General features: G+C 40.7%; 1 long non-coding RNA gene across 1 annotated transcript in view; it reads right to left on the bottom strand.

The window, feature by feature from the left end:
- Positions 1-15004, bottom strand: part of LOC111849395 (uncharacterized) — a 76756-nt gene extending 61752 nt beyond the window's left edge. Inside the window, exons 1-3 of the long non-coding RNA XR_002839508.2 lie at positions 14919-15004; positions 14668-14816; positions 8332-8394 (exon numbers count right to left, since the gene is read on the bottom strand). This is a non-coding gene — a long non-coding RNA (uncharacterized lncRNA). The remainder of the gene's footprint in view (positions 1-8331; positions 8395-14667; positions 14817-14918) is intronic.
- Positions 15005-18557: the final 3553 nt, after the last annotated feature.

Genomic DNA, 18557 nt, shown 5'->3' with positions numbered 1-18557 from the left:
TGTGACCCCCCACCAGACCCTAAAGAATATCTTCATCTCCACACCTGGGCTCAAACACCCAGACCTGAAACGTTCATTCACCATAGAGAGGAATGTCTCAGAGGTGGCTGTGGAGGTGATTCTCCCTCAATACCATGGTACACTTTCTAAGCTCTTCCCCTGTGACTTAATTTCATATAGCCTTTCCTCTCCGGAAAGAAATTATGATGTAGGAAACTGCAGGCCGTCAAGATGGCATTCCAAGAGTAGAGAAATTGGTAGGAAAGGGCAAACTGTTATGACAGACCACCAGAAGCTGGAATATATTTGGCATGCAAAAAACTTTAACCCTCTGCAGGCCCAATATGCTTTGTCGTTCAGTTCAGTTACAAAATTATATATTGTTTAGGAATAAAGAAAAACAAGACACTCTATTCCATTAGATGCCCTTGAAGGAGCCCATCACCCAGAATCTCTGTTGTACAGAATCTCTGGCTAAAAAAGGCAGCCAGCAGTCACTCCCATCTCCTTCAATGGGTCCCTATGCATGGGGCACTCTACAATAATGCATATCATTGAACTATTAACCAAAAAGTTGTGGCGGCTATCTGTTGCTGATGATGTAGACTTCACATTCACTACATACAGACTTTCTCAAGCCCCTATCCATTCCCACAAGGCCATCTTCTCAATGGTGATGGACTTTCTGAGAAATCTCCCCCCCCCCCTCAAATGAATTACCATAATAAATGGTGAATCCTTTGTTTGCCCTTGTTTGAGTACTCTGGAGTTCTTCTCTTCGCCGATCCCATCTCGCTCTCCATAGCTTGGGAGTCACAGCACCAAGTCAGCCAACATGCAGTGTCCCTCAAGCTGGGGGTTAAGGACCTTGCTCAAGGGCCCGCGGACATGTTACTGTTCTGCCGAGGCTGGGGCTTCAACCTGCACTGTTGCGATAATGGGCACAGAGTCCACTGAGCCACTCGCAGCTCCCATTGTCTTGGCTGCTGTAGATTGATCTTCTGCAGTGTCATTGACAATACGTCTCCCAAGTCTGCCTGAAGTGAAGGGATTAGCTGAAAGTGCGTTTAGCCAGGTCTTCAGCTTTTGGGGATACCAGAGTCGCTCTCAGACCAAGGACCATTATTCACACCTTAAGTGTGGAAACGATTCTCTGCCCATCCGGGAGTAAACATTAGTCTAGTTTCCAGGTATCATTCCCAAACGGCCAGACGTAAAAAAATTGATAACAAAAAAATCCACAATTAGAGGATATCCAAAATATTTCATATTAATATGGTGTGGGATGTAATTAAACATTTTGCTTAAAATAATTATGAAAGTAGTCTTGGGGATTATATGAGCACACAGAGATAATTAGAAATAGAATATCCAGCTCTAATGACCCATTGGTCAGGGTACTAAATGTTGTCATGTTCTACACTCTATTACACCTATTACACTTATTACACTGATTATTTAATATGCTTTGGTCATGAAAAGACACGGTACAATTATACCCAGCTTTAACTGAAAAATTATTAACAAAAATCCATCTGTACATCCATCTGTCTATCTATAGAATGCCTTTTATTGTCACCGCACGAATGTACAACGAAATTAGGTGTGTCCCCTGAAACAGATTCAACATAACACTAACGTAATTGTGTATATTAAGCTACACACACAAACAAAGTAAAATCATGAGCAATACTTTGAGTATTTCTGTGCAGACGTATATACAAGGTGGGAGTATATAAACATTATTGGGGTGGGTCTATTTACAATAATTGCAATGAGTTCCTGGGATATTCCACTTTTGTCCCTATTTATGCCCTGGGTGATGAGAACAGGGGGCCTTAATACTTAGATGCAATTAACAGTTATTTAACGGAGTGCAGTTCTTTGGTAGTGCTCGGGTAGCTTTTCAGTAGCCTGGAAGTGCACGTCCTAATAGATCTGTAATGCTTTCCAGAGGGCAGCAGAGTGCAGAGGTGGTGGCCTGGGTCAGATGGGTCCCTGATGATTATGTCCTGTATACAGTATGTCCCTCAAGTGAAGATAGCTGGGTGTTGGTAATTTTTTGTACAGATTTGATGACTCCCTGCAGGGTCTTCTTGTCAGCCACGGAGCAGCTAGTAGAGCATAGCAGGATGCCACAGGTGAGTTTGCTTTCCACAGAGCAGCGATAGCAGGACATCAGCAGGTGCTTGGACAGGTTAGGCTTCCTCAGTATCCGTAAGAGGTAGAGCCGCTTCTGTGCCTTCTTCACCAGAGAGGTTGTGTTGAGAGACCACGTGAGGTCCTGGGAGATGTACATGCCGAGGAATTTAAGGCTGGGTCCTCTCTCCACTATGTCTCCCCTGATGTGTAAAGGAGCAGGTTCCTCTTCCTGCTTCCTGAAGCTGATAATCACCTTGAGTGCCAGGTTGTTGACTGAGCACCATTCTGACAGTTTGCTGACCTCGTCCCTGTAGGCAAAACTCCTCAACATTTCATATCAGTCCTACCACAGTGGTGTCATCTGCCAACTTGATGATTTTATTTGTGATGTGTGTTGGTACGCAATCCTGGGTATATAGGGAGTAAAGAAGCGGGCTCAGCACGCAGCCCTGTGGAGCTCCAGTGCTGAGTGTCAGGGTTCGAGAGTGGTGAGTCGCCAGCCTAACAGTCTGTGTTTGGTTTGTTAGGAAATCCTTGATCAATCTGCATGTGTGCTGACTGACACCCAGGTTGAGCAGTTTGGTCCCCATTCTGCTGAGGATGATTGTGTTGAAGGTGGAGCTGAAACTCACAAATAACATTCTCACGTACCTCCCCTGATGTTGCAGGTGAGTCAGTACATTATTAAGAGCTGTATTGATGACATCATCTGTTGATCTTTTGCCTCCGTAGGCGAATGGTTGCTGGTCCAGGGTGGGTGGAAGTGAAGATTTGATGTGCCTCAGGACCTGTTTCTTGAAGCACTTCATTATAGTATATCTGTAGTCTCTAAAGCTGCTGATTGCTGCCTTCTTGCTGTCATCGTGCTTTGGGACAGGCACGATGGTGGCAGACTTAAGGCATTCGAGGACAGTGCATTGTGACAGAGAGAGGTTAAAGATGTTGCTGAACACCTCTGTCAGCTGATCTGCGCAGTCTCTGAGTGCCCGGCCTGAAATTCCATCTGGGCCGGTGGCTTTCCTAGGGTTGACACTGCGGAATACTCTTCTGACAACTTTAGTGCTAGCTGTAAATGCCATGCTGTTAAAAACTGGTGCCGGTGCTGTCCCAGTCTCTGCTTCAGTCACCTCCTTCACCTCAAAACAGGCAAAGACGTGGTCGAGTTCCTCTGTTAGTGAGTCGCTGCTGCTGGTTGAGTCTTTGCTGCCTTTGTAGTTTGTAAAGTGCTGGATGCCTTGTCATACACGACAGGGCTCTCCATCATTGAAATGGCCTTCAACCTTCTCCCTGTAGTCTGCCTTTGCATGCTTGATGGCTCGCTTCAGGTTGGATCTGGAAACACTGTATAATTCACCATTTCCAGACCTGACGGCTGCGTTGCGCTCTTTTAGCCAAAGCTCGACTTCTCTTGTAATCCATCAAATGTGCTTCCTAACGGTAACGCTGTCTATACAGTTCTGTACACAAAACAGGACAGTGGATGTGTACTCCTCTATGTCTTGTTGTGCATAACGGTCCCAGTGTCTGAGCTCAAAACAGTCCTGGAGTTGAACTGAAGCACCATCTGGCCAAGTCTGTATGGTTTTCACAGTTGGCTCTGATTTGCTAATTTGAGGTCCGTCAGCATGGGGTGAGAAAAAGGGATTAGTGGTCGGACTGGCCTAAGTGGGGGAGGGTGGAGACTCTGTGTCCATCCCTAATGTTACTCTACACATTATCCAGTGTGTTTTGGCCTCTCGTTGGACACGTCACATGTTGGTGGAATTTAAGATGGACTCTTTTGAAGTTTGCTTGGTTGAAATCTCCAGCTATGATAAAAATCCCTTCAGGGTAAGCAGTCTGTGGTTTGCCGATTGCGGTTAGGAGGGTGTCTAGTATTGTCTTGGTGTTAGCTCTCAGTGGAATGTACACCACCACAACAATGACGATTGTGAACTCCCGCGGCAGATAAAAAGGTCGGCATCTTACTGTCATGTATTGTCATGTATTGTCATCTATCTATCTATCTATCTATCTATCTATCTACTCATTTGTGCATTAGTGATACTAATTATATACATTCATTCATTATTAAAAAAATATGTGTGGACATCATGTCTACTAGGCAGTACCAGCAACAGTAAAATATCAATAAGACAAGCTGGGGTCACTGGATTTTGCATTCAAAGTCAGTATAATTCCATAAGAGAATTATCAAATAATTTTTGTGAATGGTATTTAATTGGAAAATTGACTTCAGAATGTCCTGAAATACTGATATAATTTGATTTTATTAATGCTAAAAATATTCAGCACTTAATCCCTCATGATTCATCATAAATTAAAGTCCTCAAACTAGGAAAAAGTTCTGAATGAATGTTTCTGTGCTGCCAGGCTACTGTGTGCAATATTTGGCCTATTTGCCATGTTTTCCTATTGACAACCCGGAGAGTGTCCTGCTTGCCATTATCCAAATACTGACCAAGAATCCCAACACCCCAGTACCAATGGCCCCCCATCCCCGAGCCCTGTTCCTCCTTCTCAGTAGCCCCACCTAAATCTGATAACACACCTGTGTGTTTATCTCATGATCTGGTAACTGGTGCGACGACACCTGTATGTGTGGATAGGGGCATATTTAAGACAGGTTTTCTTTAATGGTTTGTCTGTTGAGCGCAGTCATCTAATTGCTCCTCAGTGAAAGACTCTATTGTGTCTTTGAGTGAAGAGTAATTGATAACTTGCACCACCGAGGCACTGGGGCTAACAGAAGCATTCAAGAAATACTTTGGATTTGAAAAATGACAGTTAGTCATGGCATTGGTTATGTAAAGGTGGTTATATAAAGATTTATATCGCATGGAGATTTTAAGTGTACAAATGGTATGTTACACTATTGTGCATGACAGTGATAAAATATTTTCCTCCAATATTCATGGTAAAAGTATTTCAAAGTAAATTGTTTTGCAGGGCGATTATACAAAGCTTTTCACAATTCAGCAAGGTCTCTATGAGCGTCTTTCATTGACCTTGTTTTTGTGGTTATTATACTTTTTTATAAAAATTAAGTTATAAAAAACAGCTAAAAACCATCAGTAACAAAACCGGTCCTGAGATATGCTAAGCAAAGCCATCAGAAAAATACTTTTATTTAGGTGTGATGTCATAGTTGATCCGTGACTTTAATGAAGTCAGGGCTTACATAAAAACTGCATATTTTAAGTGTGACCTGACCTGACTCGTGATGAATGATTGTCTCACCTTAAAAATGGTTTCATAATGAGTCATTTCGGACTGGTACTTTACATGTAAAGTGTCAAGACCGTATGGTTGCTGATTCTGAATGTGATAACATTTGTTTTTAAAAAGTGTGCGTCTTGAATATACAGTTTTGTTATCGTTCTGTATTAGACACAAGGTTTTCAAACCACAAAAGGAAATTTATAAATGAAAGAAGATATTTAAAATGTTTTAATTTGTTTTGTTACTCTTCTTTTGGTTTTTACTTTCCATTTGTACCAGGAGTCAGGCGCTTATACATCACAATCACTAATTGTTAATAGGTGTCACGCCCTGCATTCCTTCCCCCTCGTTCTCTCCATTGTGTGGCTCTAATGAGCCACACCTGTAACCTCTCGTTACAGCCCTTGTGTGGATCACCCCAGGTGCCTCTCGTCTGCTCCCTCGTCAGTCATGTATATAGTGCCTCCCTGTGTCAAGCTCCCCAGTCCAGTCACTGATGTTGCGTAGTACTTGTGCTACCTAGCTTGCACTGTGCTCTTGCTCGATACTCCCTACTCCCTACTCCCTACTCCCTACTCCCTACTCCCTACTCCCTACTCCCTACTCCCTACAGCATTTTGACCCCTCGTGGTCCATTTCTTTTTGTCTGTGGTTTCATTTAATAAAGCCCCTTTCGGTTTTCCTTAAACCTGCCTTTGTCTCCATCCTTGCCTTTGATGTAAGAATAGATCATTGGTTAGGTTTATTCACGAATCAGATTTGAGAATTTGAAGACACTTCCAGTTTGGGATTGTTATTGTCTGAACAAATTAAAAATGCACTGTTGGAGAAGAGCAGGGAGGTATTCAAGCAATACAACCAAACTTAGTTTCAAAAATCTCTGGGCAAGTGCCCTACTCTATCAGTCAGGCCATTTTGGCTTTACAATGCCTGTTTATTTATGTACTCACATAAAGAAAGGCAGGCTAGGGGAACAGGATTTTTATACCTAGGCACTAAGTAGAATTAGACCAACATATTAATGTGTCATACCAGAAGGAAATAGGTATTAAATTGATTAAAATTGAGAAAGAAGCAGTTGATGGAATGCAATAAAAATAGCTAATAATCTAATTCACTCAACTAAAGTCAAACACGTTGCACTCTCAAGGGTCATTTCAATAAATCTGAAGTTTCACTCTAAAGTGGAACAGGAGAAATGAACTGAAATAGTTGTCTATTGGAATAGCAAGTTTGACAATTTCCTCCCAAAATGGAAAGGGGAAAAAAAGGACTGTCAAATGTGAGGTGTTGTAAATGACAGTTCGGAATTCTCTGACCAGGACTGCTCTTTTGGAAAAAAATGACCAGGCAGATCTTTAAATGGTGAAATATTATTTCGGGAGAAATAATTGGTGGCTAGAATACAGGCATTAATCCCGAAGTGTTGTGTTCATACACTTGTTCCTGGGCAAAACTGCGGTGCCATTCAATTACTGCACAAAGGCTGATAAGCCTCAGTCCTTGATGCTGGTCTGTGGAGCAGACGTACAATGGCTTCGTGTCGTTAGCTTACCAAATGAGAGCGCAGTACTAGCAAAAAGGGTAAGAATGAACTTGAGGCACAATTAAAGGGGTCACAGGGTGTCAGACTGAGAACCCAGACAGCGCAATTATCCATAGGGAAGGCCTTTTCTGCATAAACACCTAAAAGTATCCAAGCGCTATTTGTTTTTGTATGTCTATGAAAGGCCATTGCTTGACTGATAAGAGGTGACATGTTTTTGTGTTTGTCTAATGCATTCTGACTGTTAATGTTTTCCTTTCATGTGATATGTCAAGTGATTCACCCTTTGCACAGGACACATTTGCAGGAATAATGGTCATAGAATTGGGTTCTGCTTCATGGACAGCGAGTGAGTTTAATCCGTCTTTATTTTAGCACATGTCAGGCACAGTTGGATCCCTTGAATGGTAGTCAAGCGGACTGGATTCCTATTCTGGTCTATCTGTCCTTTCAATGCCAGGAGACATTTTTTTCAGAAGCCAGCATTGCAGTGTCATCCACAGCTAAGCTAAGGACCAGCAGGTTTAGGTGATGCTCCTCTAAGCTTGTGGGAGTTTTACTTACACAAAAAATGTTCTGAGGGCAGAACAAGAACAAAATGATCACAGAGATAAACAATCAGGTTGTAGAGGTGGAGGTGGGACCAAGCAACTAGAGAAGGCGGGACCAACCAATCAGATGTCTTGGACCTGCCTCCCCTAGTTCTTTGGACCCACCTCCTCTACAATCTGATTGGTTATCTCTCTGAATCAATCATTTTTCCTTCTGCCCTCATCTTTGTGTAAGTAAAACTCCCAAAAGCTCCACTAACGCTTGCATTGGGCAGTTAGAGCAGCTTTGTTTGTATTGCATGAGGTAACTGCTTGGGATTCAGCAGCGTCCAGCTTAGTTGCAGGAATTCCATTTGGGCCCTAGGTATCCCACATTCCCTCCACACCGGCTAAATGCTCAGAGCAAAGTAAGGAATGGCAATTTTCTAATCAAATATCCACTTTGACATGTCACGCCGTTCAGTGAACTGGCTATGAATGATTGTCCTCATGAAAGAAACAATATTGGGAAAAATCAAGCCATAAAAGTGTTTTCATACTTCATTTATTCTCATCTCTTGTCTCCTCCATGGGTAAGCATAACATTCGTGTCTGGTTCCAAAGTAATTTTAATGATCACTGCATTGTTCTTTTGTTAATTACTACTTATTCCGTAGTTCTAATGTATAAAGTATCTCTAGCCCAGGTGACAAGGCCTCATAATCTGAAAGTTTCCATCCCAGATAGGGCCCGCAGTGGTACACCTTAATCGATGTACTTAACTCAAATTGCACCAGTAAAATATCTGGATAATTCTGGATTTTATCCAAGCACAATTACAGCCGATGATTAAACCAGATGTGACCCCCCCCCAGCTCTCGAGAAGCTTACTGGTGTTGTCCGTGTAAAGCCTGAGGAGATCTCACACGGCTCTTTGAACATCCACCTCAGCCTCTGTTCATGTTGGGAGACAGAGAACAAACACAGGCTGAAAATTTACATAATTTGTACAACTGTATCCCGCAGAAAAACACCTCTTGAAACACATTAAATATACTCTCAATTAAATCGATTAAATATGTATCTCCCACGTAAGACTCTGGACACCTGAATTAATGTTTAATTTAGAATTTTAATTTCTCTTCTGCAGTATTTAAATCTCCTTTGGAGACATTTTTATCGTTTGCCTTTTGTCTGTGTGCTTATTTTTATTTCCCCTCAGCTGTCTGGTATTTTCACCTACCTCATTATTGCAGTTCTGAGATGTGCTTTTTCTCTCTCGCCAAAAGAGGACGGAGGGTACGTTTGATTGACAGCTATTTAAGATTAATTCTTGCCTCTGATCGGATCTTGTCTACATTATCTGTCTCTGGCCCTGTTATAACTCCCGGGCAAACATATTTCCTAGTTCAGCCATGGGTAAAAAACAGTTGAAGGACAGACAGCAACAGTACGTGATACGAAACGTCTTTGATTTGTCACAAATTTGTATAATATGCATTACTTTACAAGGGAAACAATTTTAGGGGACAAATTAGGAAGTTACTCGATACAACTTTCTGGGATTTGATGTTAAATGTATAAAGTATTATTCAGATAAATGATAAATGTTTTTATAGTATTATATATATATATATATATATATATATAGAGAGAGAGAGAGAACCTTTTATTCTATGACGAGTTAAAGGATGGCTTTTCTTTCTTATGTCATGAATGTAAATGAAACTGACTTAAGCTGTAGATTTTGTTAGCATAGAGGTGCCTCATCCAGTCAATCCTTTAAAAGATCACCTTTTTAAGTTTGTTAGATGGGGCGCTTTGGCCCTGAGGCAGAGGTATAAAGCCTGTTCTATTCCTTTTTCATGAAAAACTGCACAGTCCTGGGGAAAAGTATGTCCTCCGGGTCGCCCTGGGGTTTTCCGGGAATCCGCCATGCCACGGTGATATTCAGCGGCAAGGGAGCAGCATCCTTCTGTCCCAGGAGATGCAGCATGGCGCCCTGGTGACCCCTTTCTTGCGCACCTTATGCTACACGAGTTTGCACTCACACTGCAGACCATGGCGTTGATCTATTTACCAGGTACCTTCTGAACCTGGAATCTTGCCGCCCAACTTGTGAATACATTTCCAGGAGTCAAATAGAGGGAAATTGCTCATACAGCTTCCACTGTACATCTACAGTCTAGAAGCCCATTCCATAACTCATTTTCAGCACAAGTAATTGCTATAATATTCATGTCTCCACACAGCCTCATAAAGAATGTATGCGTTCTGTGTCATACCCAGTAGTACTGATGAAAATTCAACAGGGTAAAAGCTATGTTTGTCAGATCTGAATCTCCCACTATAAACTGTGAATAGTTCATCATTCTCTTTTAAACATTCAGTTCATCACTCTCAACATATGCTTTATTAAAAATAAATGATTATACAGGGCATCTCTCATTTATCTCTTGTCTACATTCCTGTAATGTAATTTCTTAGCAAGTGAAATATCCAATTTTGTTTCTTATATGTTGCTGGTGTCTTGTGTACCAAAATTTGTTGTTAAATTGCATCAGATTTATCCAAATATAATGGAGCAGCAATGTCTGTGCAGACAAACATGCGTTGGAAAATGGGTTAAAAAGGGTTATTTTTTGTTGTTTTGCCAAACAACATGTTGTGTTGCCTGCACTTCGTTTAATCACAGAATAGCTCTGAACTGGAAGTTTCGGGATGGTGCTCTCATTTAGGCTGACCGGTGAGCTTCGTTCAGATATGTTCACATATTCGGTTTCATGTTTAGTTTCTGGGTCTGTGGAGCTGGTTTTTCATTTTTTATTTCTGAGTTTTGTTCAGGGTTGCGGTGTCTCATCGCCTGTTTACGGTTCTGTGTGCCGCGTGCTTTTTTCAGCTTAGCGATTCTAGTTATCTGCCATCTTGTGTCAGATTTGATCCTTCTTGGTAGCCGACTTCTTGCATCTGCATTTGCGGTTTGGTTGGCTGGAATTCTGCGGACTCCCCCTTTTTCTATTTCCGGCCCATTTGCAGGTCCCTGATCCTGATCCTGATTCTGCTTGTGATCCAGAGTCTGCATCACACACACTTCATCCTGGATGTTCTATTTTGACGTGTCATGGACTCTGCTTGTTCTAGAAATCATTTTCCCCCAGAATGCTCTGAATAACAAACCAACATGTCACATTTATTTATTTATTTCTTGAATACATTTCACTGTGTCAACAGATGAAGTTTCAATGAGCTTTATATTTTCTCTTGATGTATTGTTCTTGACAACTGAGCAAAACTGCATATCAAGTAGCAAGAGGCTAGTGTTGTGGTTCAGGAGGTGTAGAATGAGTTACCCATGAGGAAGGTCTTTAGGCTGAAGCGTACGTAGATGGACACAAACTGCCAGCATGTTTGGCTAAAATTGCCAATGTGAATACAGGTAGTACAAGGACAGGAAGCGCAAAATAACAGGAAGCCTAAAGAAACTTTTGCATCCCATCATTTAAAGTCTTTGCGATTTTACTCATTCATACAGCTGGATATTTCAGGTTTTATTGCTTCCCCCGAGGCCATGGTGATGCTGTATAGAGGACCGCCAGTCATCCTTTCCCAGGTTTGAACCACCATTTTCGAGAAATGCCAAGAAGAAAGTACTGTTTCAGGACTTCAGGACAAGTTAATTGCATTAAGATTCAGTGGTCAGTCCACAAAGACAGAAATACAAATGTGTGCATGTGTTACATTACAATTGGCTGGTGTTCTGTATTAGCTTTTCCGGGAACTGAAACTTTAACCTGAAGTACTTACCACCAAGTTCTGCTCATAACACAAAGAGAAATATAGCACTGAAGCTGGGCCGAGATGCTTAAGAGTCAGACATTAAGAGTGCCTCCGATCCGTGTTTATCTTCTCTGGTTTTATGTTTTCCAAAGGTCAGGGGAAATTGTGTCGTTAAATAATGAGCTGACACGCTGGAGGAAATCGAGGTCCCTGTGCTGAGCATTGTGACGCACTGAAGAGATTCTCGGCAGCTGGCTGTGATAGAAAATGGAGACCATACAGAAATGTCTCATGCAGAGTATTTTACTCTGAGCACAGCAATCCATTCTGCCGCAGAAGTCATTTACCTCATCCAGTCCAGGCAATAAAATCTCCATATCTGAAGGCATCTGACAGTAATTTGGCAGCGTATTTGATTTTGTTCTACAGTAAATTTTGTTCTAGTTATTTAGTTAAGAGTTTTTGTTCCCTCTCTATGTAAAATTATCAGGACTGTTGAGAAATATATTCTTAACCCAGAAAATATACCTTTTTGATTATAGGGAAATGGGAAAGAAAATCAGAAAATCGATACTAGTAAAATTATATTATTTTTAATCATAGTGTTTTTTGTTCTTTATAAGTCTGTAAATGAGAACCAATAGGAAAGAAATCTGTGATGAGTTGGCATCCCATCTAGCACGCAGCCCCGCCTGGGGTAGACTCTGGCCCAACGCGAAGCAGATGGATGAATGAAAGTGAAATATGATAAATATTCCAACATAGTGTGATATTACAGCCTCACTCAGAATATTAGGGCATTTTTGACAACATTACATCAAGATATGTACTGTGAATCACTTGACTGGGGTCATAACATTCTATCAATGGCATCTACTTTCCCTCTATAGCTGGGCAAAAATAACTGTTTGAAACGCATGCTGAAAATTCGGTAATATTTTGCTTGAGGGGGCACAAATACTTAGCATTAACTCAGTTACTACTGAAGAACAAATCATGAACAAATCATGAACAAATATAGTCGCTACTTAAGATTAGATGCATCGTGATTCATTAATGGATCAACAAACACGAGATCAGTATTTCACGTGTTTTTTATTACTTGTTCCTTCAATAGCTCCTTAGTAGTTCCTTCAGTAGTTCCTTCAGTAGTTCCTTCAGTAGTTCCTTCAGTAGTTCACTAGGTTTGACAGAATTAATAGATACAGTAACAAATATAGAACCTACTTAGAATAAAAGAAACATCATGATTGATGAATGATGAACAAACATGACATCAATTTGTAACTAATACTTAGTTTGTGGTTAATTAATGCATAAGTAATAGTATATTACTACATTATTTGTGTACCCTCAATTCTAATTAATTTCAGTCTGCATCAGTGGCAGTGGTTGTATTTTTTCAAATACCCAAACCGAAACATATACAGTATATGGGGCCCTGGTAGTTTCGCTGTATGTAATCTAGTCATGATCCAGATATACTGTGGATTCGATTCGATTCGATTAGATTAAACTTTATTGTCATTGTACACGTATGATGTGCAGTTTAGCATCTAACCAGAAAGTGCAGATAGTAAAATAAGGTGCAATAGACAGTGGGTGCAAATACTATGTTATGGTGCAATAATGCAGCATGCAAATTAGAATATAAATATATGAATTTTGAATTTACAGGTAATATTCACAGGAGTAATATATGCAAGGGAGAGTATACAGATATGAGTAGTGATCAATTTGTATAGATATGTGACATACATGATATATGAATAAATGTATGAAGTATTTTACACACAGGATAGATATATGTAAGCAGGTGAAATATACATAAAGTGCAGCCGGAAGTGTTTGATATTTAGAAAGGTCAGTTATTGAGTGGTGATGTTTGAGAGTTCAGAATGGTGATGGTTTTGTGAAAGAAACTTTTCCTGATCGCTGTCTGATTAAAATGGCATGCATCCACTCTTTAATGATTTTTTTTAGGTGACATTTTACTATAGATGGAATATGCCCATTCTCTTCTGTCTGTGTTTCACCAATAAAAACATGTTTCATGAAGTCATCTATTTATTAGTTTTTATATTTGTACTAGTTAGGATTTGTATTCATGGTCATTTGTATTGACCACTTTATATCTCTAATTTAAATACCTTACCTTTAATAGCTAGATAGTTAATGAACGTCATTGTTAACTGCAAATATAAAGCAAGATTAGTTTGTATATTGTTGACAGACATATTTGCTTCTCCGACAACAGTCTACGTGTCCATTTAAAACATTAAACCGTTCACTGACAGCTGTGTAAAGACTGATTTCCATTTGTGGTGCAAAGGGAGTCTCGTGACATTGTTTTAAATGTATTTTGTAAAGCAGTTTCTGAGAAAATGTGTTTTTTAATCTCCTGAAATAAAGGATTTTTGGAGTTGTCAAGTAACGATAACTAACCTTGCAAACAAGTTCTTACAAACCAGTCTTCAAACACCAAGATATTTCCTTGCTTTTTACACGTGAATAGTACTCATGCATGATTGTGGTTGCCCATGCGTATATAATGAACATAATTTGTAATTCCAACATAAAAATCACATCATTTCAGAATAATTCTAATTTTTCAGCAGAGAAAATGTTATTTTCCTTCTGGTTTGACTTTAATGCAGAATCTGCCAGCCCATTAATTGAAGAGTCCGGAAGCCCATGTGTACCAATATTAAAAATGTCAGTCTGCCCCCTTTCATAAACTACATCTGGAAGGAATATAAAACAGTTGCAATGATTTATAACATGTAGTGATTTTTATGATGCACACCAGAGCCCACGTGTCACCACTTGTGATTTATCTTAATGTAATCTGATTTACACATGTATACTGTCATGCCTTCTTAGCACGGCCCTCCATCCTATTTCACCCACGATTCTCCTCTTTCCTTTCAGCCATAGAAATCTGGGTAATGCTTAGCATTGACAGTGCACCTTCATAATGCCTTTATAATGCATTCATAGAACATTCAGTACACCTTCATAATGCCTTTATAATGCATTCATAGAACATTCAGTACACCTTCATAATGCCTTTATAATGCATTCGTAGAACATTCAGTACACCTTCATTTTGCCTTTATAATGCATTCGTAGAACATTCAGTACACCTTCATAATGTATTCATCCTAACACACCTTTAATGTACATTAATCACAAACATTATGCTATAATAAAAAAGATAATTGTATAGTCATATAATGTTTATTAAAGGATATTAAAACTGTTAAGGCATGTTAGATGTTAAGGTATACTTATATGCCTATGAATGTTCCATGAATGCATTATGAAGGTGCACTGAACGTTCTGTGAATGCATTATGAAGGTGCACTGAACGTTCTGTGAATGCATTATGAAGGTGCACTGAATGTTCTGTGAATGCATTATGAAGGTGCTAGTTACCAAAATCCATACCATCCCTTTAAACATCAGCCTCCGTCCCTATTGTAGCGGAATCCTCTTCCCCGACTGGGAATGTCCTCTAACTGCATGAGATATCCGGCTCCATCTCTGTCAGCCTTTCCTAAAGCTAAAAATTCCACTTCCTCCTCGCATTTCCTGGTCTGTTCCGGTGAAAGGGGGAAGCGAGAATTCTTACCAGCATGCACATGAATAATCAACACAGAGCCCACTTCAAGGGAAAAAAAAAGAAAAAAAAATCTTACCTGCTTGCTCCTGTGCGGAACTGGAAATATCGTTTCTTCATGTTTCAAGTTTGAAGATCAATCCTAAGACTAGGAGAAAAGTACAGGGAGGCGTGAATGAAGTTATTTTTTATTCCGCTACCAGCAGAATAGGATCACCAGCTGCTTGCCGTTAACATAACCTGCATAATAATGACAATGTCTGTGTAAGTAGCAGCAGATTGAAATCTCTGCACGGCAATAGAAAGCGTGATGCATAGGAGAACACACACATCAGCACTGGCGATTACCTTAATGTAATCCGATTAACGCAGGTACACTGTCATGTCATTCTGAAACTAATCAGAATTGTCATTACCAAAATAAAACATGTTGGTGGGATTTTTCTTTTTTTTCCTGCACCTTTATAGAGTTTATAGAGTTTTATGGAGAGTTTTATTGTCATATGAAATTCTGACTTTGCACATCCTTTCCTCCTTTCACATATGGGGTGGGGGAGGGGTGAGGGAGGGGGGTCTAACAGGCTTATAGGCTATTTAGGAGGTTGGACCAGAAAAAAATGGAGACAGAAGGAACAGGGTTCTTAGGTTCCAGGTTACTGGGGGGAAACAACTACCGACACCAATCTAAACATCCTGGAGGGGAAAATGAGGCTGGATGATATAAATGTACCCCATCGACTTGCACCCCCCCTCCCCTCCAACCCGCCAGACTTATGTACCTATGAATGATTTGCCTTTTAACCCATATTAAGGAAGTTCAGGTATTGGGGTTATGGAGAGACAATGTCCTGGATCTTAACAAAATATGTAGATGTGAGCAGCCCAGCCCTCGAGCTGCTGGGGCCGAAAGGCCGGTGACATCAAAAATGAGCTGAAATGATGAACCTTCAAACAAACTGAAACGGCGAAGAGACAATTAAAGAAAAGCTGAAACATGAGCTGGAATGATGAACCTTCAATCAAACTGAAACAGCAAAGAGACAATTAAAGAAAAGCTGAAACATGAGCTGAAATGATGAACCTTCAATCAAACTGAAACAGCGAAAAGGCAACTAGAAACATCTTGTAAGATGATCATTTGCTTTACATGCGCTCATTATGTATCTGTGGCACTTCTGTAGACCTCTCTAGAGGTAAATGAGAATATTGCTAACACTTTACTTTAAGGGGTCATATACACTGCCCGGCCATAAAGAAAGTCGCCATTTGAATTTTTCATTGGACGGCCTTTATCTTTGATTATGGCGCACATTTGTCATTACATTGTTTCCACAGGCTTATGCAACATCTCACCCTTTATTTTCATCCAGATTTGCATTCATTTCTCACCAAGATCCTGTATTGACAAGTGAGTTGAACCTCCATAAAGCCTCCTTCAGCACATCCCGAAGACCTTCAATGGGGTTAAGGTCATAACTCTGAGGTGACCAAGTCATGCGTGAAAATGATTCCTCATGCTCCCTGAACCACTCTTTGACAATTCGAACCCAATTAATCTTGGCATTCTTGTCCTGGAATATGCCCATGCCAACAGGGAAGAAAAAATCCATTTATGATGGATGGAGGTGTAACCTGGCCAGTAGATTCAGGTACTCAGCTGACTTCATTTTATTGCTGCATAACGTTGCTGAGCAGTCATTGGCTCTTAAGTATTTGCTGATATAAATTCAAACGGCGACTTTTTTTTAGCCGGGCAGTGTAAATGCATTATACATACCCTCATAATGCATGTTGATACATTCATGAAGTATTACAAACACGTCCAAAAATATTTATAAAAAGGCATAACACATTTTTATTAACACATACTGTCTGTTATAATGCATTTTGAAGGCATTTATAGTGCATTGTATATGAGCGCATTCATAATGCATAATAAACATGCCTATAATATGTTATGCCCTTTAACATGTCGTTATGACTTGTGAAAAGGCCCATTAGGTTAGGATGCTATTCCTGTGATTGGAAGGTCAGTGGTTCAAATCCCTGGGTCAGTAGAATGATGTCACCATTGGGACACTGAACAAGGCCCTTAACCACCAAGTGCCTCTGGGACTGGCTGACACAGCTTCTGCTGAATAAATATAAAAGCCAACGAGATTCAAAATACTGTGATAGAGGTGCCTGGTGTTTTGGTTCAAACATGAAATGAAGATGCGTTGAATGTGATATCTGACAGACAGAGATCTTAGGACAGTGAGGATGGATAATCAAGGTCTACATGCAGCGAAAAACAGCCCTGTCTTAACTTAGAGGAGCGAGAGTGAGAAATGTCAATAGTAATCGTGAGAAAGGGTTATCAGGAGGCGAAAAAAGTCTGTTTTTCATCCCTCTGAGGAGCCGCCTGGCTGAGAGGTTTGAGAATAAACTGTGGAAATTTGGACCTGAGCAGCAAGCATGAAATTGAATGCTGGTTACAATGGCGTGAATGGAAGGGATCTGCAGACAGCTTTTTGTCAGAACAGTAGAGAATGAATGCAGATACAGTGGCGATTAAGCCTGGGCGAAGGGGCAGACCTCAAGAGGAACAAAGGAACCGAAAATGGGTTCCTGGCAGGTTCCGTGCGGTTCCAGGCTGGATTTAACAAGGCCTGTCCTCATATGACATTTGGTAGAGAACAATAATTGCTACAGATCCTAAGGTGAAGGACATTTCCAGAGGGCTACAGTCAGCCTAAATACTGACACTGAACTGTGATGAACAGCAGTTTAATTGCAGAAAAAAATCTATAGTGCTTTGTATACTACATGTATAATGGATAATCAAGTCATATGCTTAACCAAAGGTGTAATATAGCTGGCCAAATAATAACCTCTGTTTATAAAAGTCACAATTACTTGGTTGTCATGGTGATCAGTGATCTATTTGCGGGAATAACTGAGCCCCAAATAGCATAGACAACATGTTAAAGTTGCGGGTGAGATGTAGCTTTGTTTTGTACCGTAGCAAAAGCTAGGCGGCTCTCTCGCCAAGTCACGATTCATGAAAACAGTTCCCGAAAACCAAGACGGCGGCATCAGTGCATACAGAAAGTCTCCTAAACATCATGATAGGAGGTGTGCGACTGAGAGGCAGACATGCTATGGGGGGGAGAAGGGGGGGGGGGAGTGAATTCGGGTGCCTGAGCTATCTATTATTTACAGGTGCGACACATGAAGTCAAGAAACAGACCGAGAAAGTCGAGTGGCTGCAGATGAAACTACCAGGGGAAAAGCAGCACAGAGCAAAAGACGTGTTCACAAATAAACTTAAAAATTCAAACAAATAAAAATGAATAACATTTTTTATAAATGAAACAATGATAGTATTTATAAAAATCAAAGGAAATGGTCGAGACGTGCTAGCGTCAATTTACTTCCGCTGTTAGTCCTTGATAGGGCCGTAATCTCGTGTATGGATTAAAGAACTGCCTGAGGCCTCGCTGCTTTTAATAACACTGACTGCTGACTGGCACTTACGCCAAACCCACTGACAGCGATTCATGAGATTCTACGCTCCGCTCTCGATGCCCTGGCGAGCACCTTCAGCTGTGCCGTAGAGGGACGGCGGCGCAAGTTGAGGAGCTGACAGCTGTCAACCCAGAAGCTGGGTTCACTGCTGAAAACATGCCTGTCTGACCTGGTCATGGGCTGAACCGGATCACATCAGATACAGGCG

Source organism: Paramormyrops kingsleyae, chromosome 12, assembly GCF_048594095.1.
Source record: "Paramormyrops kingsleyae isolate MSU_618 chromosome 12, PKINGS_0.4, whole genome shotgun sequence".
Taxonomy (NCBI): Eukaryota; Metazoa; Chordata; class Actinopteri; order Osteoglossiformes; family Mormyridae; genus Paramormyrops; species Paramormyrops kingsleyae.
Note: the sequence above shows the minus strand (reverse complement) of the source record. Positions and strands in the feature narration are given on the sequence as shown.